This window comes from Pan troglodytes, chromosome 8 (genome assembly GCF_028858775.2).
Source record: "Pan troglodytes isolate AG18354 chromosome 8, NHGRI_mPanTro3-v2.0_pri, whole genome shotgun sequence".
In the NCBI taxonomy this organism is placed as follows: domain Eukaryota; kingdom Metazoa; phylum Chordata; class Mammalia; order Primates; family Hominidae; genus Pan; species Pan troglodytes.
Window position 1 is genome coordinate 90,363,804 of NC_072406.2, and position 24,366 is coordinate 90,388,169.

General features: G+C 45.5%; 1 long non-coding RNA gene across 1 annotated transcript in view; it reads left to right on the forward strand.

Moving 5' to 3' along the window:
• The window catches only part of LOC107966765 (uncharacterized), a 54,326-nt gene that overhangs the window by 1,109 nt on the left and 28,851 nt on the right, over positions 1–24,366 (forward strand). The gene's annotated exons all lie outside the window — the stretch shown is intronic.

The window sequence follows — 24,366 nt, forward strand, 5'->3', positions numbered from 1 at the left end:
TTTCTTATGGGGACCCATCCTCCTTTTCAGTTGATGGGTTCAGGATGTGAGAGGTGGTTTAGATCTGGAAACTGGACATGGGACCATGACTTTCCAATGGGGTTTCTAATCTCAGTCTCCTGCTCATCCACTCTTGAACTCTTTTGATTCTATATATTAAATGATACCCTGGTTGAATCCTGAGAATGTCATGTTTTATTAGCCATTTTCATCAATTAGAGGTCAGCAAGCAACTTCTGTAAAGGGCCAGATGGTAAATATTTTAGGGTTTGCAGGACATAGAATCACTTTTGCAATTACTCAACTCTGTCATTGTAGCACAAAAGCGGCCGTAGATAATATGCAACAAATGGGCGTGACTGTGTTCAATAAAAATTTATTTATAAAAACAGATTGTGAGCAGAATTAGGCCTGCAGGGCTTGGTTTGCTGATACCTGCCATAGATGTCTGCAGGTCAGGGCCCTACTTTCTTGGCTGCCATTCTGATTTAGAAGCACACATGGTAAATCCACTGACTTTGCTTTTGAAAGTCAAGTGCCACCACCATGTATCTGCTACATCATAAGTTTAGCACCCCCATTGCTACTAGGGATCCCAGTTCTGTAGCAACATCTCCAACTCTGTCCAAGCCTACTGAGGACAGGCAGTACTGAGTCTATTTGCAGTGCCATTGTCCCCTCACCAGTGCACTCCTCATCCACTGGGAAGATGGTGTGTCCTCTGGGCCCCGCAAAGGCCATAATTGGCTAGTGTTCTAATCCCAGCCTCTTGCTCATCCATTCTTCATCTCTCCTTTAATAATTTATTGAGGCAAAATTCAAGTAACATGAAATTAAGCATTTTAATGTGAACAACTCAGTGGCATTTTGTGCATTCACAATGTTGTATGCCTATCATCACTAATTCCAAAACACTTCCATCACTCCAAAGTAAAACCCCTCAACCATTAAGCAGTTTTTCTCCCCACTTCAGCCCCTAGCAACTGCCAATCTGCATTTTATCTCTCTGGATTTGTCTATTGTAGATATTTTATATAAATGGAATAATAAAAGGTATGACCTTTTATATCTGGCTTCTTTCACTTAGCATAATGTTTCAAGGTTTTATCCATGTTGTAGCATGTATCAGTACTTTATTCCTTTTTATAGCTAAATAATATTTCATTGTGTGTGTATATATCTTGATATTTATACATCTATATCTATACACCACAGCTTATCTATTCATTCATATATCAAACATTTGGTCTGTTTTCACCTTTGGCTACTGTGAGTAGTGCTATTATGAACATACATGTACCTATACTTGTTTGTACCTGTTTTCAATTATTTTGGGTATATATCTAGGAGTGGAATTGTAGGGTCATATGGCAATTCTATGTTTAACTTTTTCAGAAATTGCCAAACTATTTTCTACAGTGGTCGAACCATTTTGCATTCTCACCAACAATGTACGAAAGTTGCAACTTCTCCACATCCTTGCCAACACTTGTTTTTTGTTTTTTTTGATTATAGTCCTCCTAGTGGGTGTGAAGTGGTACCTCACTGTGGTTTTGATTTGCATATCCCAAATGACTAATGATGTTGAGCATCTTTTTCATGTGTTTGTTGGCCATTTGTGTATTTTCTTTGGAAAAATGTTGATTCAAGCACTTTGCCCATTTTTTAATTGGGTTGTCTTTTCTGCTATTGACTTCTAAGAGTTCTTTATGTATATTTTGGATACTGGACTCTTATCAGATATATGATATATGCAAATATTTTTCCCATTGTGTGGGTCGTCTTTTCACTTTGTTGATAATGTCCTTGGCTGCAAAAACAATTTTAACTTTGATAAAGCTTTTGTTGCTCTTGTCTTTGGTGTCATATCTAAGAATCTATTACTGATTCAAGGTTATAAAGATTTACCCTAAGTCTTCTTTTAAGAATTTTATAATTTTATCCCTTATATTTAAGCTGTTAATTCATTTGAGCTAATTTTTATATATCATGTGAGGTAGGGGTCCAACTTTATTCTTTTGCATGTGGATATCTAGTTGTTCTAGCGTCCTTTGTTGAAGGGACTATCCTTTCCTCATTGAATGGTCTTGGCACCCTTTTTGAAAATCAATGGGGTATGAATGTATGGGTTTACTTTTGGACTCTCAATTCTGTTCCGTTGGTCTATCTGTCTATCTTTATGATAGTACCACATTGTTTCAATTACTGTAACTTTGCAGTAAGTTTTGAAATTGGGAAGTTTGAGTCCTCCATCTTTGTTCTTCTTTTTCTTTTCTTTTCTTTTTTTTTTTTTTACATGTAAAGCAATTTTATTTTTGTTTAACCTTAAGCTTGCCAGTTTTTTTTTCCCTGAACAGCATTTGTCTTGTTTTGATACCCACCTACACTCATATTAGAAATGTAGTGCAAACTGCTTGGTGATTCCACTTTGAATTTATAGTCATGTGACTAGGATGTTTTGAATATATGTTCTTCTTTTTCAAGATTGTTTTGACTACTTTAAACTCCTTGTAATTCCACAAGAATTAGAGGATTGGCTTTTCTATTTCTGCAAAAAAGGCCATTGGGACTATGATAGGGACTGCATTGAATCTTCATCTCTTTTGATTCTATAGATTACGTGATACTCTTGTTGAATCATGGGAACATCATGTTGTTATTAACCAACATTATATATCAGGGGTCAGCAAACTTTTTCTGTAAAAAGCCAGAAAGTAAATATTTGAGATTTTGAGGGCTATATGGCATTATATAGTAGCAACATAAGAGTCTTTGGACTCCTATCACAGTCTGTGTAGCAGCTTCCGGAAGCCATCCCAGCAACATATTAGAATCAACTCCTGTAGTCATTGCCAGGGTGTTAAATCCTGTGATATGAGGTATGCCCCTATATCAACAAAATTTTTCTTATCCAGCTTTATATTCAGTTTCTCCTCTTGACTCAACACCTTCAGCATCCACTTGCATATACACTCTCCTAGTTTCTGCTGTTTCCTATTAGGCAGGTCTTACAGTTCCTTTGCTGGATAAACCCCTCTCTTCCCTTAGTAGGTCAAGCACTTGCCCTGTGAAACCAGGCTGTGATTTGGTCGTGGTTATGGCTGTGGTGGTCAGGAAGGGAGGCAGGGATACCTCGTGAAGAGGGCTAGCATTGTGCTCTAAGGAACTTGCCTCATTGAGGCTTCTATACAAACTTAAATCAAGGCAGGGGGCAGGGGAGGATTCTTCCAACAAGGAGGGGTGAGCATTTTTTGCAGGCCCAGGGAGTCCAGGAGGATTGGGGATTCAAGAGTTCAAGTGTATCCCATATAGATATCTTTCTCCCAGATTTCAGGGTCTCACTTCTTCCCATTAGGACTTTGACTTGGTGTATGAGAATTGTGAGGTGGAGAAGGCAACTTTCTCTGAAGTTCTGCTACTCTGACAATTATGTCCTGTTTCCAGACCTCACCTGGGTCTGCCGTCCAATTGCAAGAGATGAGGGTCCCTTTAAATACTGTTGAAGAAGCTCTCTGCCTCTCACAGTTGCTTTACACTGATGCCTGATAGTCCTGAGCTTGTCATTTTCTCTTTTCAAAGCATCCGTATTCAGCAACAACTACCCACGTTGACGGTCCTTCTACTGACTCTTTCTCCATTGTCTTTCAAACTCCTGAGGTACCACATGAGTCTGTGCACTTCCCACCTGTGCCCCATCCCTGCCAGCACAGATGAAAGTCTCAGCAGCCACACAGCTGCCCCCTGCTCCGAATGCCCAGTTCTCCACCTGCCACCAGGCCTGTGAGTGGCCCATCCGGGAATCTCATCCTTGGATCTGCTTCTTAGGCCCACTTCTGGCACCAACTGCCTTGGGTTGGGTTCTCTGAGCTTGAGAAGGGGTTCAGGTTCCCATGATTTATTGAGAGAGTGCTCTTCAGAAAAAATCCTGGAGAGGAGGAAGTAAATTAGGATGGGGAAGGGAAGGAGCTCAGCAAGGCAGATTCCAGGCTTGGCCCGATCCATGGTGGTGGGCTGTGGAGCATGAATCACACTGCAACGTCATCTGCTCTTGAAGCAAGGGGGCCAGACTTTCGTACCCCTCTGTCAGTCAGGGGTTGTGGGTGTCCATCCCTAGGGTGGAAGTATAACCTCCCTGGCAAGGTAACTCCTGTCAGCTCAGTGTAATTTTCTGGAGAAGGAGCAGCTGTGAATTGTTATCATCTGGGAGTGGGTGGACCTGGTAAGCATCCACTGCAGAGAGAGTGGCATGTTCTGCTAGCAGCAGCAATTTCAGCAGGGCTGGGGCCTGCACAGTGAGGCATCCAAGAGGTAGTAGTTCTTGGACCAGAGTAGCTTGCCATGGGGGTGGTGAGAAATGGTTGGTTTTCAACACACGCACCTATACACTCCCCCCACCACACACATAGAGGGGGTCTCACTCTGTTGCCCAGGCTAGAGTGAAGTGGTGTGGTCATAGGTCCCTGCAGCCTTGATCTCCCAGGCTCAAGCAATCATCCCACCACAGACTCCCAAGTAGCTGGGACTACAGGTGTGTGCCACCACGCCCGGCTCTTTTTTTTTTTTTTTTTTTTTTTTTTAGTAGAGACAAGGTCTTGCTATGTTGCCCAGGCTGTCCTTGAACTTCTGAACTCAAGCGATCTTCCCACCTAGGCCTCCCAAAGTGCTGGGATTACAGGTGCGAGCCACTGCACCCAGCCTGAATATATTTTTTTAAATGACTTTATCGAGGTATAAATGACATATAACAAATAAGCTGCACATAAAGTGTACAATTTGATAACTTTTAACATGTGCATGTATAGATCCATGTAATCATCACAATAATGAAGATAATGAACATTTCCATAACCCCCAAAAGTTTCCTGTGCCCTTTGTGACCCTCTCTCCTGCTCATTCTCATTGTACCTTGCACCCTCCCTTTCACCCTCCTCCGAGTCCCAGGCAGCCAGTAATCTTCTTTCTATCACTATAGGTGAGTTTGCCTTTTTTTTCATTATATTTTAAGTTCTAGGGTACATGTGCACAACGTGCAGGTTTGTTACATATGTATACATGTGCCATGTTGGTGTGCTGCGCCTGTTAACTTGTGATTTACATTAGGTATATCTCCTTTTTTTAAGAATTTTGCACTGATGGAATCATACACTAGGTACTCTTTTTTTTTCTTTCACTGCTTTCATTTAGTCTAATTATTTCGCGATTCATTCATGTGGTTGAATGCATCAATGGTTCATTCCTTTTTAGTACTGTGTAGAATTCCAATATGTGGGTGCACCACAGTTTGTTTATCCATTCATCTGTGGATGGACATTCAGGCTGTTTCTAGTTTTTGGCAACGATGTGTAAAACTGCTATGAACATTTGTGTACAAGTCTTTGTACGGACATATGCTTTCTTTTCTCCTGTATGAATAGCGAGCTGTGGACTGGCAGGATCACATGGTAGGTGAGTGTTTAATTTGACAGAAAACTGTCAAACTGTTTCCAGAGTGACTGTATTATTTTACATTCCCATAAGCAGCGTATGAAAGTATCAATCCCCACATCCTCACCAACACTTGCTATGCCTAGTCTTTTAAACTTGAGCCATTTTAGTAAGTGTTCTGGATATGTGTTGAATGTAGAGCCTACAGGATTCATAATAGATTGGATCTAGGATTTAAGAGAGGGGTTATTTATGCAACAAATATTAATTGAGTGCTGTCTCTATCCTGGCATTTTTTTTAGAGGTTTGGGGCATAGTAGATAACAAAACACACATAATCCCTTCCCTCATGGACCTTACAGCCTACATCACTTTCTTGCCTGTTTGGGGAAGACTAAGGTGGCTTAGGGTGTGGGATGAGGAGGCAAAGAAGGAGGCAAGTTCAATTGATGGAGGTGGTGAATGGTGTGAGAGCAGAGGGTGAAGGCAGGCTGTGTGGTGTAAGATTCAGGGGGTCTGGTCTAGAAAGATACAGTGACATCCTGTTTCCTATTAGTGTGACCCTAGCTGGGTCATGTGACTGCACTGGGCAGCTTCAGTTTCTTCATCTGTAAAGTGGGAATAATGAATACTTTAGGTGAACTGAGATGTCTTACTGGCACTTAGCCAGATCTAGACGCTAAGTGCAGTCCTTAGAAAATATCCTTACTGAAGTCAGTGACGTTACATTTATTCACCAACTTTACTTTTTAGAGGGGACCAGAGAGTCCTGTGTCCTCAGAAATGTCCCAGGGATCACAGAGTCAGCCCATGGTCCAGTGCCTTATTTCCACCCTCTTCTGCTAACTCTTCAGGTGCAGACTATCAGCCTGTGGGCCCTGAACAGGTGAGCAGAGTGTAAGGGCTGTTTGCAGCTTTATTTTTAGAGCCGGCCCTGGAAGATGGCTCAGGCTCCGAGGCTCCATGGGGAGCTGAAGTCAGGCTATATTTAGGAAACACAGCTGCATCCCACTATCCCTCCCATGTCACTGGGATTTAGTCCTGGTGTTCGGAAAGAACACCTCAGGTTTGCCTAAGCTGTGTTTTGTATCTGTGGGTGTCCCCAGGAGCAATGGGGCACCCTTCCTCGGAGCCTCTGTCTCAAGCTCTCTGTGATGAAGGCGCAGGCAGGGTACGACCTGCCTCCTTTGTAACACCAGTGGTTTCTGCCTCATCGTGATGCTCACGGCTGGGAGTGTGGCTCCCTTCAGTGCCCTCTGTGTAGCCATAGCAACCATGATGATCCACATTTGTTCAGCGTTTCCTGTTTACCCAGTGCTTTTACAACCATCTCCTATTGCATCCTCCCGATGGGTCTGGAGTGTGGCATCATGATCACTATCCCTGTGTTCTGGATGAGGAAACTGAGACTCCAAGAAATGCAAGGATATGCCTAAAGGCACTGTGTGAGTGACCGAGGTCATGAACTTAGGCTGTGGGATTCCAAGGTCAGGGTTCTTTCAGTTAAGTTGTCATTGTTGTAGTAATTGTGCAATCTGTAAGTCCCTGGCCTATCCTGCCCCACCACCTGCCTGCACAAATCCTTCTCTTTTGAGGCTCTGTAGTTGGCTCAAATGCCACCTTCTCTGGGAAGCCCTTTCTGATTCTTTCAGATGAATGTGAACTCATGGGTCATTTCATGATACAGTGCAGAATGCCATGGGGGTGGAGTGTGGTTTAGCACAGCTCCTATGTGCACGTCATACCTCTGCTACTGGCTCACAAGCTCCTCTTCATATTCCCTATGTCATCTTGTCGAGACCTCACGAGCTTGTAGCAGGTGCTTAAGTTCTGACTGAATTGAATTCCAACCAAATGCTGTAACTGGATGGTTCCCAGATCCCACATAGGGTTTGAGATTGGACAGATCCTTGAGCTCATAGCCTGGTGCTGCCATTTTCTGGCTGGATGACCTAGGCTATTATCATAACCAACTCTAGGCCTCAGTTTGCTCACCTGTAATGCGGGAATAATCATAGTCCTATTTCATGAGGCTGTGGTGTGAGGATCAGAAGAGCTAATGCAAATGAAGACCATGTTTATTATGCCCAGTGCATAATGAATGCTAAAAAATTAGCCACACATATTCTTATTCTTTTTTTTTTTTTTTTTTTGAGACGGAGTCTTGCTCTGTCGCCAGGCTAGAGGGCAGTGGCGTGGTCTCGCTCACTGCAACCTCCCACTCTCTGGTTCAAGCGATTCTCCTGTCTCAGCCTCCCGAGTAGCTGGGATTACAGGCACACGCCACCACGCCCAGCTAATTTTTGTATTTTTAGTATAGATGGGGTTTCACCATGATGGCCAGGATGGTCTCAATCTCCTGACCTCATGATCCACCCGCCTCGGCCTCCCCAAGTGCTGGGTTTACAGGTGTGAGCCACTGTGCCCGGTCCATATTCTTAATCTTTATTCAGCAATCTTGACTGATTCTCTAGCAGGAACAAAGATCAGTTGATGTGTGACATCAGATGACATCACACAAAAAATAAACAAATAGATGTTCATTAGGAATGTCCTGTGACATTCATTTATTCGTTCATTCTCTTATCCATTCAGAGTCGATATGACTCACCTGGGAGCACAGACAAGGGTGGGCATTAGTCCACATCTTCCCTGTCTCATGGTTAAAGCCGCTCTTTTCCTGCAGAAGGGGAAATTTCTCTGCTTTCTTGGTAGAGAAGTTGGTCACCTTCCCTTTTTGCCATCAGAACTGTAGGCAGAGGCCTGGAGATTAGAGAGGAGGGGGCCTTGGGAGGCTGTGATGGCAGGGGATGGCCAGTGTGTTCTGGGAGGCACAGGTCCTCCCAGTGGACAGAAGCAGGAAGCTGGCAAGGATAGCAGGTACCTGAAGCGGGGGTCTGACTGGAGTAGTGCTTTGTAGCAGGGTGACCTGGTTGGCCTAGAAGTAGTGAATGCCCAGGAATGGCTGAGTTGGTTTAGTTCTGAGCTGGCATCCAACCAGACTCTTTGTCCTATAGGGGAGAGCTTCACTGGCCTTATGGCAAGGACTGGCAACCTTGGCCCAGTGAATGGGAGCATGAATAGCCCAGCTGGTTTTCTTATGGAGGATAACCTTATGGAGTTTATTCTGGCTTTACTTTATGTAGATGAGGGAGTAACTTAGCTGACTCTGTAGAAGGGGAGTAGGAGTGGCCTGGGATGTGGCAGAGACAGTGGTGATCACATCACTGAGAGTCCATCTGCTCTCCCAGAACCGCGTGATTGCTTCTGCTTCTGTGAGTAGAAGCAAGGTGAGTCACTTCTGGGATGCAGTATGGAAGAGCTGGTGTGACATCCTACAACTTCTCTTCCCCTGCTGCAGTGATAGAAGAGGCTGAGAGTTTTAGGTGGAAGAGTCTCTGCCAGCCAGGATCCCTGAGTGACTATGTGGAGCAGAGTCCACCTCAGCCTCAAGCTGGCTCTGGGAGCAAGAAACAAACCTTTGTTGCATTTAGCCACAGAGATTTTGGGGTGATTTCCACTGCAAAGTGAACATTAGATACCTGCAAAAGTTGATGGTAATGGCATGGGGAGGATACTAATGTTTCCTAGATTCTGGAAAATATTTTTGTTCAAGTTCCATTTATATTGTGTTCTGGGGAGCAGTTCCTATGCTGAACATCAGTTACCTTACCAATCTTCTTGATTCTCTCAACACATAGGGAAACTGAGGCTCAGAGAGGTTAAGTAACAAACTTAAGGTCATGTGGCTGGTTTCGTGGCATAGCTAGACTTTATAACCTTGGTCTTAACAAGTATGTAAATGAATGTTTTTTTTTCATAAAGAGAATTTCATTTGCCCATTGGCTTTGCTCAATTCTCTCAGCGGTGCTTCATCATCAGTTTGATTATCCTTAAGTGAAGTTCACCCTGTAGTCAAGCAATTAATGTCAATAAACAAACACTCAAATGTAGCAGGAGAGCCAGCTCTGAAAGGGGAATGGGGATGAGTCCTTAAGTGAAACAAGAACTTTTTAAGAAGATGAATAATGGCTGTCTCTTTTTTGCAAACTAGAATTTTTGTATATCGAAGATTTTAAAAAACAGTAATGCCATGTATATTTTTGTGTACATATATACTTAGGTGTGTATGCATATTTTGGTGTGTCTTGTGGATATGTGTGTACCAAGTGTCTGGATTTACAGACAATGCATTCTTGATCAACACACACCCAATTAATTGAACTTTTTCATAATGTTTAATCCCTTTATGAGAATGAAGACAATAACGAAAAGTAGGAATATATTTTTTGAAACTATAAAATTTTTAGTATTTTGAAAGTATTGAATTTTTATCAAACCCAGCCTCCTAAACCTTTAGGTTGTATTAATTCATTTATTTAATGAGCAATTATTGTGCACCTAGTGTGTCCCAGGCACCTGGGCTTCAGGGGCAAAGTACTGATAATGACCTCGAAGAACCAAGGAGCTTCCTAAGGGAGAAAATACAAGAACCCAGAACTCTGTGACCCAGTAAGACAGTGGTAAACACTGTATGGGGATTCCCCAGAGGACTAGGAAAGTTCAGAAGGGAAATTTTTCCCACTTAGGGTGAGAAGTCAGCAAAAGCCTCACAGGGAAGACAGCATTTGAGTTGACTCAGGATAGGGAGGATGGGGTAGGATTTTGATAGAGACTTCAGGAGAGGCTGTTCCTACCAGACACAACATCCAGAGCTCAGGCATGGTGGTAAGGGTGAAATTAAACTAATGCACTTCAACAAGGAGGTTGAAATAAGCGATTGCAGGTTAACCTCTAATTAACCGGAAAATGCCAGTAACTGGAACCACTTATAGAAGGTTGTTCCATGAATTAAGATTTTCCTGTGCGTGTGCACGGTGTGTAAGACTACGCAGTCACAGATACACTCACACACTTCTTCAGCCCCACGCTGCCGTAAGGACCCTCCCTTTGCACGCAGTGGGCGCGAATCTCTGCACCCCTCTGTGGCAGGGAGCGGTGCTGTCCATCAGTCTGGAAGACACATTCTCAGCACGTCACGCTGCGGCCCCACGGAGGCCCCGTTCCAAGAGGATTGGAAATGTAATCACAACAGTTTTTATTAGCAAAAGAACAGCAGGAACCCTTCTGCTGTCCATATGGACAGATCCCGATGGGTATTCATGAAACAGTTTGCTACGGGAACAGCCGTGCTTAAAACTCCTCGTCCAATTACCTTTGAACTTGCCTTTTTTGCTGCAGTGGCTACTGCTGCTGCATGTGAAACATCTTACACACTCGTTTCTCCCCAGGAGGGAGGCATCTGCTTCACCCTGTTTGGGGTTCTTTGCCCTGGAGGCTGGGCAGCGGTGGGTCCGAGGAGACCCAGGAGTTTTGGGCCTGGTCACTCATCATGGATGTCCAGGCGGTCAACTCGGTTTCATTTGTCCTGTTAAATTGGCCAGCTAATTGGAGCCAACGATAGCTTTTGGAGAAACCCCTTAGCCCTGTTAGGGCTTAGAACAAGGGGCAATTCTGCAAGGACATTTGGTGAGAGGGTTAAGAACTTGCTGATGTAAGCATTGTTTCCTGGCCATGTCCAAATGCTTCCCAGGTAGAGGGCAATGGGTATAGTGACCATGCAGCCTAGGTGCTTGGATACATTTCTAATCCCCAATACCTCTTCTCACCATCCCTACTGGTATCTATAAGTTCAGATCAAGTTATATGCCACAATTCTAGGAAAGAAAATACAGTTTTTATGTATGGAGGACAGAAATATGTACATCGGAAATAGGATCCCTGTTAAATCAGAAAGAAGCCCCTGCCTTCTGCAGGTTGCAGGTGCCAGACCTTGAAATTCATTGGCTGGAAGAAGACAGAGAAGGAGCATCATGCAATTTGAAGCTGGCAAGTCTCAGAGTTGGTGAAAATCAATACTGGGAGTGGCCAACAAAACAAACACAGTTTTAGTGGTTGATGCCTTGTGAACTGAGCAGATCTGCCCTGGATATCCAGGTCAGAGAGAAGTCAGAGGGGGCATCTGATGTTCTGCCTGCTGCGCTGCCATCTTCTGGCAATGATGTTTCCGTTTCCTTTGGGAATTCATCACTTTCCTGCTCTCAGGCAGTGGGGTTGGACTGGGCTGGCTTCTGTCCTCTGCCTTGAGGAGTGGATGTAGAACTCAAGCCTGGCCCAATAGCATCTCATGGATTGGTTGTGAAATGAGCCTACATGGGACAAAAAGGATGTGACTTGGGGCTTTTGCTGGAACTCTCTTCAAGTAAGGAGGCTTCTAAGCAGGGGAAATGTGGGCCTGAAGGTGTGGGTGGCTATGTATTTGTCACCTGGAAAGAACCTGATGAGGACTCCCATCCTGATCCAACCGTGCCCAAAGCTATGCCATCTTGGCCACTTGGTACCTGAAACAATGGATCTTCTTCTGTGCCTAAGCCAGTTAGAGAAGCCTCCAGGGGTTAAGATTCTGCTAGATGACCCTCTTCTCAAAGGAAATGGTCCTTCCAGGTCTTCCTCCCTGTTTTCAAATCCATCACCTTAGGCCTCCCATTTCTCATCGGGGGCAGCTTCTCAAGCTGGCTAGAGGAGAGTCAGGCATCTTGCCTGGGTGTGGAATCACATATGGTGGTGTCAGATGGTCCTGGGTACGATCCTGGCTCATCGTAGTGGCTCATTAAATCATGTTAATAATCTGACTGCATACATTTATGGGGCTTTTCCATTTCCCATCCCTGAAGGCAGAATCACCCTGGGGTTTAGTCCAGAGTGTGGACTTTGGAGTCAGACCAGACCAGGATTCATGCTCCAGCACTGCCATTGCTAGCAATGACTTGGGAAAGTTGCTTAATCTCTGTAGGCCTCAACTCATCAGGAAAATGGGCATGACTATGCTTGTCCCCCACTGGATGTTTCGAGGCCTGAATGAGAAAATTCATGCAAAGCAAAGCTTAGCCTGGCATGTTCTACGTGGGAGCCACTATTGTTATTTCTAGAAACCCATAAAAACAAATTCTTAAAGCTACTAAGCCAATGCCCCTCAATTAGTATTCCATTGGATTTCCCAGTGCACACTCTTCCTTTTCTTTCTATCTTTTCCTCCCAGTATCCACTGAGGACTGGGTTTTCTGTTCTGAAGTCTGTGTTTACCCAGGTGTAGAAGATAACAGGTACATTATGAGAGCTCTCCAGGGGCAGGAGCCATACCCAACAGCCAGGAAAGACTAGAGCAGAAGAAAGTGTGTTCTGATGGAGGAAAAAGGGGCAATTCTCAGGAAGGGGACAGCCTTGCTGAGGGCTGATGGATCCAACATCTTTGACTGCATATTTGTTTGAAGGACAAAACCACTGTTGTTCCACCTTGGAGATGCGGAGATCGCCTCTTCAGTTCAATTCAGTCTTCCTGAGTATCTACTTTGTTTAGAGTCATGGTATCCAACCCAGCTCAGATTTTCCCTCTTATTTGTTTTCTTATCCAAGTAGAAAGAGGGAGTATGCAGCAGTATGGAAATTGTAGAAATTGGCAAGCTGATTCTATAATTCATATGGAAATGAAAAAGACCTAGAATAGCCAAAACAATTTTGAAAAAGAACAAAGTTGGAGGACTAACACTGCCTGATTTTAAAGCTTATTATAAAACTACAGTAATCAAGACAGTGTAGTATTGGCATCAAGATAGACAAATAGATCAACAAAATGGAACTGGGAGTCCAGAAATAGACCCATGCATATACGGACAACTGATTTTTTGACAAAGTTGCAAAGACAATTCAGTGGAGAAAGGATAGTCTTTTTTTAAAACAAATGATGATAAAAAAATTAGATACTCATATGCAAAAAAAAAGCTTTGATCCATAACTTGCACTACATGTAACAATTAGATCAAAATGGATGACAAATCTAAATGTAAAACCTAAAACTATAACACTTCCAGAAGAAAACAGGAGAAATCTTTGTGACCTTGGTTTAGGCAGAGTTTTAAAATATGACACCAAGAGCATAATCCATAAAAGAAAAAAATAATATATTGGACTTCATCCAAATGAAAAACTTCTGCTCTTTGACATATACTGTCAAGGGAATTAAAAAGCAAGTCACAAACTGGGAGAAAATACACAAAAATCGTGTATCTGATGAACTTGCATCTATAATATAAAAGCAGCTTACAATAAAAATAAGACCACCTAATTAAAAGCAAACAGAAGATTGCAATGCACATTTTACTATAGAATATATTCAAATGGGTAATAAGCACATGAAAAGATGCTCAACATCATTAGTCATTAGGGAAATGCAAACTGAAATCACAATGAGATATCACTATACATCCTATTCGAGTGGCTAAAATGAAAAAGACTGACCATGCCAGGTGTTGGTGAGAATATGGGGACTGAAACTCTCATACACTGCCGCTGGGAAGTAAAATACTGAAAAACAGTTTGACTATTTCTTTTCAAGTTTAATGTGTACCTACAGTTATGATCCAGCCAGTCCACAGCTAGCTACGCACTGAAGAGAAAAGAAAGCACGTGTCCATACAAAGACTTGTACACAAATGTTCATAGCAGCTTTACTGTAATTGCCAAAAACTGGAAACAACCTGAAAGTCCATCAGCAGGTAAATACATAAACAAAGTGTGATGTGTCCATATATCAGAATACTGCTCAGAAATAAAAAGGAATGAACTAATGGTATATGCAATAATATAAACAAATAACAAAATAATTATGCATAAGGAAAGAAGCCAGAAAAAAGAGTAATACTTAGTTTTATATATATTTCATTCATATAAATTTTAGAAGATGCAAGCTGGTCTATCATGACAAAGAGCAGATCAGTGCTTGCCTCGGGGTTGAGGGCAAGGGGCTGGCAGTGAGTGGTGGGAGGAAATTTCTGGGGGTGATGGATATGTTCATTATCTTAATTGTGATGGTTTCATGGGTTTCTGTATGTCATAACTTACCAAAATGTACACTTTAATTATGTGTCATTTATTATATGTCAATTATATGTCCTAAGTATGCTGTTAAAAAAGGAAGAGATGATAAGACTCTAATAGCAGCACCTGGATCAGATAAAATAGTCCAAGAAGGTGGCTGGCTGTCCAGGGGAAGAGGGAGAGATGGAACAGACTACTGGCTCCAAGGCCAATGTCCCTTGTTTTGTACCTGCCCACCTTTTCCCCCACTGTCCCCTCTGTCAGGGCATGCCCTTCCCATCCTCCTCACCTATTTAGATTCTATTGTCCTTCTAGATCTAGGAGAGAAAATGCTTCCTCCACGAAGCCTCCCAGGACCAGATGAAGAGTTGTGTTTTCTTCATCTTATATGCTTGTACAGCATTAATTTTGTATATTACTCCTTGGAGTGTGCATTGTGGGTCTTGCCACATAGAGGACAAATAAGTGAAGGGTTCAGTTAGCATCAGTAACTGCTCTCTCAGGCTCTCCTGAGGCTTCTAAAAGTGTCTTCTCTTCCTGGTCATTTTTCCACCTCCCTTGGGATGGGACGAGAAGGAGGTCTGCCCACACAAGCTTCTTTTCAGTGAGCAGCAACTCCGCCTACTGGAGGGCAATGCCCATGAAGCACCCCTCTCTCTCCCATGTGCAGTCAATCACAACATGCCCCAGGCTCTCTTCAAAGCTTGAATCAACCTACTCTTTTCTCTATGGCCAAGACCCTAGTCCCAACTGCCATCACTGTTTGCATTTGCTGGGAGCACCACACTAGCCTTGTCTCTGGTTTCTCTACTTCTACTCCTCCCACCACTCCCAATGGGCCTATTCTTAACCCAGCACCCAGAGGGATTCTTCCAAGAGCTGCATCAGCCTGTGCCACTTCCCCGCATGTCACTTTTACCTAAATTCTCCCAACTGCACTCAGATGAAAACCAAAACCCTGTGCCATGGCCATACAGCTGAGCTGATGTGGCTTCTGCTGCACTCACTGGACTGGCCTTTCTTCAGTATGGAGCACACCCTGGACTCCTTGCCCCTTGGGTCCATGGCACGTCCTCTCCGTCTCCTGGAGCTCGTTCCTCACCCATCCTCCTTTGCAGGGGAGCTTCTTCTGAGAGGCCTTCCCTGGATATCTGCTCAAAGCTCTTCCTTCCTCTTTGTTCTTTGTCTCACAACATTCAGTTCTGTTCTTTCTTTGCACATATTCCTATTTGTAAGTGCATATTTATATGTTGTGTTACTAACATAAAGGCGGTCTGCTCCACTCAGCTGGGAGCTCTGGGAGAGCAGGAAGCCAGTCTCCCATTTACTGTTGTCTGCCATGTCCCCAGCACCAGGCTCTCAAAAATATTTGTTGAATGAGTGAATGAATGAATCACAAGGGGAGATTTGAGGGAACTGGCTTTCTGCTGTATCCACTGTCCTAGTGACCTTGGAGCATGAGGATATATTTTTCTGCCTTACAATGCACACTTCTGAAATCAGGATGGCTCTTATCATTGTGGCATATGTTTGATGAGGCAGTATTTTTCCTGCAGGAAGCTTCTAACTTAGTGATTCACTCTTACAATGATGCACATTATATCTAAGAATTGCAGTAACAGGAAAATCTTTGCATTGCCTAATAGATGAGAGTGTTTGGCCCTCAGTTTCTGAGAGCTTCCTTGTTGTCTCTCAGCCGTGACACCTGCTTTGTGACTTGGCTTGTGTGATGTAATCAAATATTTAGTATTTATATTGTTCATAGGTATGGGCAGTTTCTCCTTAGCTCAGACTGTAAGCTTCCTGAGGGCAGATATGGTGTTTTACACTTTGCCGTTTAAGGACTCAGATTGGGCACAGAAGGGGAGGGGAGGAGATGATATGAAAGGAAGAGGAGGGGAGAGGCAAGACAGGGGAAGTAAGGGGAGGAGTATCTAATTCCTGGCCCTCCCTAGCCATCCCTTCAGCTCCTACAGTGTCTAGTGGCCCAGCTGTGAGACCTCTTGAACTGCCCTGGCCTCATGGGCCCAGGCCCTGCCATCAGACCCCAGACCTCCATGCTGCTGAGAAATGGTGTGTCCCAATGGTTAGGAACACTGGGTGGACCCAGGTCAACTTAGGCTCTATCCCAGGTCTTGTATTTTGCTAGCTGTGTGGCTCAAGACAAGTTGGTTTCTCTCTGAGCCTCAGTTTCCTCATCAGTAAAAAGGGGATGATAATAATATCCACCTTGTAGGATAAATGTAAGTAGAGATTATGGTAAAAATATGAACAGCCTGTATTGTGTGAGCACTGGCCAGTCTTCCAGTCTTAGAGCAGGATTAGGCGCAAACCTTTAGAGGTATCAGAGGGGGGCAGGGGTGGCTAAGGTGGAAGGAGGACACGCCGGGGCTTGGGACAGCAGCTGTTTAGCAACCAAAGTGAAAGTAATTCAATATTTTAACGACTGGCGTGCCATACAGGTGTGTGATGCCTACGTTGTAATATAACAAATGTGAGACATTTAGCATGATGCAGGGTAGATAGTGCCTTGATTCAGGGTAGCAATTGCTAGTAGTGTGCCAGTAAATTCTACTAAACACTGGCTTTCACAAAAACAGTCCTAATTTTTAGCGTTTGCCGATTTCCTTGGTGTAAATCCTACCAATATGGTCAATTTCAAGCTACCAATGTTCCAAAGCTGGACCTGGGGTTGGGAAGAGATGTATATGTGACAGTCACCATTGTACAGAATTCCCATCACACAGACACAGGATTCCTAGGTAAACTTAACAATATAGATCATAGTAAAGCATAGTGATATATTTTGAGTATCCTTTAACTTTTGATTTTAATATAATTTAACTCTAAATTTATAGGATTTACATTTTAATAATGGCTGTGTTTAGCAACTGGCTTGCAAACTTTTTGAAAATTTAACAATTGCCTCTAGAGAAGTGGTATAAGCTGTCTCTAGCACACCTTTGAATGACAATGACTGTTATACCCACCAGTCTGCTTGCCAGATCTCTACCTATTTGCATTTCTGAGACCTCTGGGGACTCTCTTGCTCCTTACCTGTAGCCGACCCCACCTGATGCTCATTCCTGGCTCATTCTCTTACTTCCTGTCACACCTGTGAATTTGCTATTCTTGGTAGGCAGGCCCCAAGTATGTGCTCCACCCAAGGGAACATGCCTAGTTCCCAGGTCCCCTCATTCTGTCTGGCCACCCCACCACCTTCTCAACCCCGGCTTCCCTGTTGGGTTGGCCCCTGATGAGACAGTGCTAATTTGGGGAGGAGAAGACAGTGTGCCTAAGGGAAAGCCGTGCTCCTGGGGTGTGAAAGCTGAGCGATGTTGCATTTCTTCTCAGGGCTAGAGAGAACCAGCTACAAAAGAGGGTTTGGCCTACGTTTGCCAGACTGCCTGCACCACCCTACTCTTGGCTGCCATCCTTAGCATTTCTGCTGGCGAAGGTGCTTGGCAAATTAATCCCCCAAATGCACAGAAATCTCTCCTGCCAAATTCAATTCTCCAACCAGCGATAAATGCTCACCACTGGCTTGTGCAAGCAAAAACAAAGCACAAACCCAGCAGCAAGGGCTGTGGTGTTCGGGATGGGAAATTTACTGTTCTTTGAAGCCCTGCAGGTCTGTGCATCTCAAAGTTATCAAATGAATTAAAGGGTCAAAGAAAAGATAAGGGGATTTGGTAAGCAGCAGTAAGCGTGGCAGAGGAAAGGGTGCTCCACCTGGTTCAGACTTCACCAATAGACAGATCTGTCATCAAGCCTTATCTCAAGGACACTTGCTGGAAAGAGTCAGGCATCTCAGAGGCATGTTCAGGGAGAGGAGACACTGTTAGCAGACAGCCCTGTCCTTTGTGTCTGGGATAAGGAGAAAGAAGGGAGAAGAGGGAAGCTAGGCCTGGAAGATAGTGGTGCGTAGTGAAATGAACCAAGAAGTGGAGGCAAACTGGCTTGGTCTAAATTTAGGTTTCATCACTTTGTACTTGTGTGATCTTGGCCAAATTCGGTCCCATCTCTGAACGTCAGGTTTCTCATCTATTAAAATGGAATAGTGGTATCGTAAAAGATGCTATCGGTGCTTTGTCCATATCTCTTGGCAATCACCATTCCTGTGTACCTAACCTGGACACTTCTGACACAAGCACCTGTGGATATTTGTCTAAGGGCTTTCAGGTTGTTTTGAGTATGTGTGTACGTGGCACAGGCCAGGCATTGTGGGGGGAGTTAATCCATTCTCCCAACTGGGAGCAACCTTCAACCCATGACTGGCAGGAGTTGGAGGATACATCCCCCAGCTCCTTCATCCCTCAGTGGGGTGACTGAGGTGTGCTGTGCAGATCTCCAGAGTGGCCCAGGGTGATGAAGCCTCATAGGCCTGCAGCAGTGGAGTGCTCCAAAACACACTTTATTGGCTTCTTTCCCTTCTTTTTCTTTTCTTCCCTCTCCTGACTGGTGTTTCCTGGGGTCAAATCCCAGATAAATTGCTTACACCTGAACCCTTGCCCCAGTGACTCCTCCTGGGAGAGCTCAATCTAAAAAACACATTGTATATCATAGGATAATTTTGAGGGTTAAATGGGAAGATGTTTAAAATGCTCAGAGAAAAATAAACTGCAGTGAGCATTACTAGTAGGGATTTGAGTAGATACTGGTCTCCTGTCCCTTTCTCTGTCTCCTATCTCTTTCCCAGGAAGAATATGACACAGTGAAAACTTCTTCTTTCCGGCTCCCTTGCAGACACTTGATTTCTCTGCAAGGGAGTGAGTGGGCGAGTGGCTATCTGCAAGGCTGTCTCCCCAATGCTCTGGATCCTGACTCAGAAGGGTGTGAAACTCCCTGCACATGGGGCATGAGTGGAGCCTCTGGGAGTTCTTTTGGGGGCTAAACAGATTCAAGGACTAATTAGCTAATGCCTGTGGAGTGCCTGGGAATGTCAAGTGCTGAGTGTGAAGTGCCATCACTTGAGATGGCTTCCCCTCTCTAAGCCCTCCACGGAAGATGTGTCGATTACTGCATATGGAGGAGCTGTTGCTGAGTCTCTGGTTGGGGCTCTTAATCAGGCAAATATTTACAGTCCCCATGAGGTACTCAGGGCTTCACAGGCCCCAGAGGCTGCAGCTCGCAGCTTGGCCCAGGGCCACTAGACAGGGCCTTGGGGAGTGTTTCTGGGCTGCTGGTTCCTCCATGGTGCCCATGTGAGATTCTGCAGCCCAGTATCCCCGGGCCCCAGACCACTCCTCCTGTGCAACAAGCTCTTCTAGGGCCCTCCAACCCACATAGACAAGCCCTGAGGTTGCTGCTTGGTCTTTGATCATCCATCCAGGGCATGAGTCTGAAATCTTCTTCCCTTTTAAACCTGTTCTTCCTCCTTCTGAAGGCGGCATTGTCATCCTCCCCAACACTTCAGGCATCTTTGATCATTACCCAGAATGTTCAGCCACCCATCAAGCTGTTTGGATTCTTTCTCTGTATGAGTTCTGACATATACCTCCTGTGCATCCCATCACCACTGCCCTTGTTCAGGCCATCATCCGCTTCCCTGGTGCATTGCTTTCATCTCCTGGCCACTCTTCTAGCTCCTAGTCTGCTCTCCACATAGCCAGTGGAGGCTCCTTCTGAATCACAGTTCTGATGGAATCCCCCCTTAATGAACATTCAATGGCTTCCTATGGTTTACAGAATAAAATTTGAACTTTTCTGTCTGCCCGGGGGTCCATTGTGATTTGGAGAAAGTCCTAATTGAACTTTCTCACTTTATTTTCAACTCTCTTCTTCTATGTTCCCACTGCTCCACCCAGCCTGAACTACTCTGGAGTTTGGGACCACTCCCTCAGTGAACCATCCAAGCCCTTTCACCTCCTGTCTCTTTGTGTATGTTTAGAGAACAGATTAAATATCACATCGTTCTTCTCTCACCTCCCATAACAATCTGATCCATGTTCTGGGAGAGCTATAGAGGATTTTTGACTTTGTATTGCAGTGATGAGTAGGGAGTCAGCTTCATGCCTCCTGTGTTAATGCTGTGTCTGGCCAAGATGTTTCTGACATCCGAGTGTGGTGCTGTAATACAGTGATCCCTCTATCAATACAGAAGATGGTTGCATTTAGTCCCAGTTGCCTGCTCACTGCTTGTTATCTAACTGAACTTGTGTATGAGAGTCTGTCTTTTCTCCCTGCCTTCAAGGAGCTCCTTGTACCTAATATTTTTCCTCAGTGCCAGCAAATATTAGTTGTTCAATGCTTGTTGAAACAATATGAACTTGTGGCTTCAGAGACCTCTGTGTATAGTAGATGTGGCATCTCTTCCTTAGGATGTATTTCTGTGAGCTGGGCTGAAGGGACATGGCAGCCAGTGTGGGCTCCATGGGAAGAGCTCTGCTTGGAGTCCCCCTGTGGTCCCTTCCAGATTCTGGGTTCTCCAGGTGACAGTACCTGCAGAGGTCTCCTACTGGGAGAGCTCGTATCAGGAAGGCAGGATGCGGAGACTGAGGGCCTAAGGGCAGAGAGCCAGTCTGGATGGGCAGGTAGAAGTCAGGTGGTGGAAGCATTTCCTCAGCCATGCAGGGGTGGGGCTGCTGGGAGTCTGGGGCATCATCTGTCCCCACCGGGTTGGGTGATGGGGCAGTGAGGAAGTGAGATCCTGCTGGAGCATTTCCATTGCCTCTGGAAAGGGGCCCAGTCTGGAGTTAACCCGGATATTAGATGGCAGGCGATCTAAAGGTATTAGGTCCAGTTTTGGTTTCTTTTCTTTTTCCTTAAAATAAAACAAATAGGGGTATCTTTACCCAGTCTAATTTGTGCAGCCCTGGGAGTCCCACATTGCATAATACTAGGGTGTTATGGCAGAGCTCCTGGACTTGAGCTACATAGTAGCCCTGTGATACGATTTGGATCTATGCCCTTGCTCAAATCTCATGTTGAATTGTAGTCCGCATTGTTGGAGATGGGGCCTGGTGGGAGGTGATTAGATCATGTGGGTGGTTTCTAATGGTTTAGTACCATCCCCCTAGTGCTGTCTTGTGATAGAGTTCTCCCAAGATCCGTTTGTTTAAAAGCATGTGGCACATTCCCCTCCTCTCTTCCTCCTGCTCCAGCCATGCAGCACATGCCTGCTTCCCCTTCACCTTCCACTGTGACTGTACGTTTCCTGAGGCCTCCCCAGCCATGCTTCCTGTACAGCCCATGGAGCTACAAGGCATTAAACCTCTTTTCTTTATAAATTATCCCGGCTCAGGTAGTTCCTTATAGCAATGTGAGAACGGACTGATACACCTTGTCCGGTCCTGACTTCACAATCTGGTAGCCTGCTGAGCAGATAAGGTCCTCTGATCATTTTTGTTTGATCTATCAGTGTTGATAAAAATTGAGCTAACATTTTACAATTGTGAGACTTTGTATAACATTTCACATTTCTGGTTTCTTTTAAAAAATGGGAAGACCTCACAAGACTGGGCTTCTTATTCCTACAAGGCAACTGTAAGCTGGACAGTTTGCCTTGTAGGCAGTGGCTGCTGCTCCAGGCAGGGCGGGTGACCCCACCGTGCCTCGGAAATCACTTGGCTTGTGTCATTCACTTATTGTCCTGACTCGTGGCCTGGTCTTAGGTCACAGTCAAGGAGAACGTCACTGATACAGTGGAGGACCCTTCACCATCATATGTGAGGCCAGAACAATGCCATCGAGCTAAGCTGTGTGTATCCGAATGATAGAATGTCAGAGTTGGAAAAGCCTTTCTGGAACTTTGTCCCTATCTCTCCTATCTGCAAACACAGACCTGGAGCCAAGAGCCAGAAAGGGACTTTCCCAAGGCCACTCCGTGAGTTGATGGCAAAACTGAGACCAAAACCTGGTTGTCCTCACGCACAAGCAGGAGTCTTTCCTGGTTAGAGACAGAGCGTCCTGTCTTCCCTTCCTTTGTGCCTCTCATTTCATGGTCATCAGCTCCATTGCAGACCTGTGTGGAAACTGGAGGAAGACTGTGATGGGGAGGGCTGGGGAATAAAGGCTGGGGAGGCCCAGGCTGCTCAGGATAAAGGCTGAATACAGGGGCGTTCAAAAGCCACTGGGCACTGAGCGAATTAAGCCATGCTTGTCTCCGTTGCCCGGGTACTCTTTATGCATCACATAATGCCATTGTTCAGCCAGAGCCAGGGGCCAGAACGAGCACTTTCTTTGCAGGTAGGCAGCCAGCGCAGGCCCAGCAGCAAGAGAAGGAGCAGGAGAGGCTGGAATATTCTGGCTTGAAAACAGCAGCTGTGTAATAAAGCCGGGCTGGTTTGTCTCAGGGCCCCGCTGTCCCTTCTCCCCGCCTCAAAGTAGCAGCATGAATCAGTTCACTGCGGCAATGGTCCAGGCGATGTGACTTGCATCCCCATCAGCTACCTGATTGCGGTCCCTGGATGCACGAGGCGCTGGATGTGCCTGGCATACCAAACTGCCCGCCTCTGTGCCGCAGCTACTGGTAATGAAGATCACCGGCCCCGCCCAGCACTGCGGACAGAGCCGGGCATTCTTCAAGGCCACCACTGGCCTTTTATCTTGTCCAAGGCTCTGGGATAGTCACCAAAATCCTTGGGCTGCTTTTGACGGGGGCCACCAGCCTGTCTCAAGATGCCCTGACAAGCCCCTCCAGCCCTGGGCAGACAAAGGCTTGAAAGGAGAGGAATTGCACACGGTCCAGACGCTGCTGTTTCTAATACGTTATTTTGACACACAATTAACTGCAAAATTTGCTCTAAGCTAAGAGCTCGGGCCCTCACAGGATTCGTACAGCACAATTCAAGCAGAATTTGGTTCTGTGAAACCTCATTTTTCCTGAAGGGCTAGGGATTGCCGGCTCCCCACGGTGATGCCACCCCTCTCAGGGCCGGCTGTGGGCACCGATCAGAGAGGATGCATCAGCCCTCCCACAGCCCAGCATGGGGCCAGGGGAACCATGGCACGAGTCATGGGAGGGGGTGGATAAAGCTTGCACAAAACCTTCCAACAGAGCTCCCTGAACAACAACCCTTCCTAAAATGGTGTCGCTTATCCTCCGCTGACAAAAGCCTGATTTGAGCTCTCCCCGGAGGTGGGATGAAGCGAACACATTGCCTTTTATCTCCCCGTCGCTTTGAGAGGGGAAGACAACTGGTACAGAGCATGGTGGGGAGCCCTGGAGAAGGCACTCTTGAATGAAAGGCATAATCTCCGGCTCCCCCAAACCAGGAGGGGAGGCAGCTTTCATCCCCCACCGCGGCCCGCTCCCCCCGTCCTGGAGGCATCTGAATGGGAGTGGGGAGCTTGGAAGGAGAGGCTCCTGCCGCTGCACAATGCCACACAATATTGCTTCTCTCCAGGAGCCCAGAGGAGGCCATGGGCGTACAGCATCTTACTTTGAAACCAATTCTCCAATCAGCTATTTAATAAGAAATATAATCTCATTGAACACCCAGAGCTGTTGGTCTGAGATGCTTCCATTTACAAGGCACTTGAAGAAAGTCCCCAAGCCCCCGGTTTATCAGGACAGCCAGCTTAGGATGACTTACTGGGGGAAAGAGAGGTGCTAGAGAGGGAGGGGAGAGAATTGAAGTTGGCCGTTAGAAATCCAGGCTGTCGACTGCTTGAGGGGTGAACCCATGCCGCACCTGTCGGTGCTCTATGCGGAGGAGGTGGGAGAGGTCTGTGGGTTTTCAGAAAACCATCCGATAGCAGGCGATGCCCTGTAAAGTTGTGAAGGGGGAAGAAGGGGCACAAAGCATTGTCTATCTCTCTTTTGGAAACATTGTTTTGAGTACTGAAGTCATTGCCACAGCATTTTTTTGTCAGAGGCCAGGTGGCTGTTAAGACCCAGTGGGTGAAATTCCCCTGACGAAAACCGGCCCAGCAAGAAGTGGGGGCGATAGCCTTGACTGACCCTCCCCTGCCTGAGCTCATGGTCTGCCTCCGGCACCAGCCGTGTTTCTAGGCATTCTGGAGAGGGAGGCTTGAGAGCCTGTGCTGACCACTGTGGGAATCCTG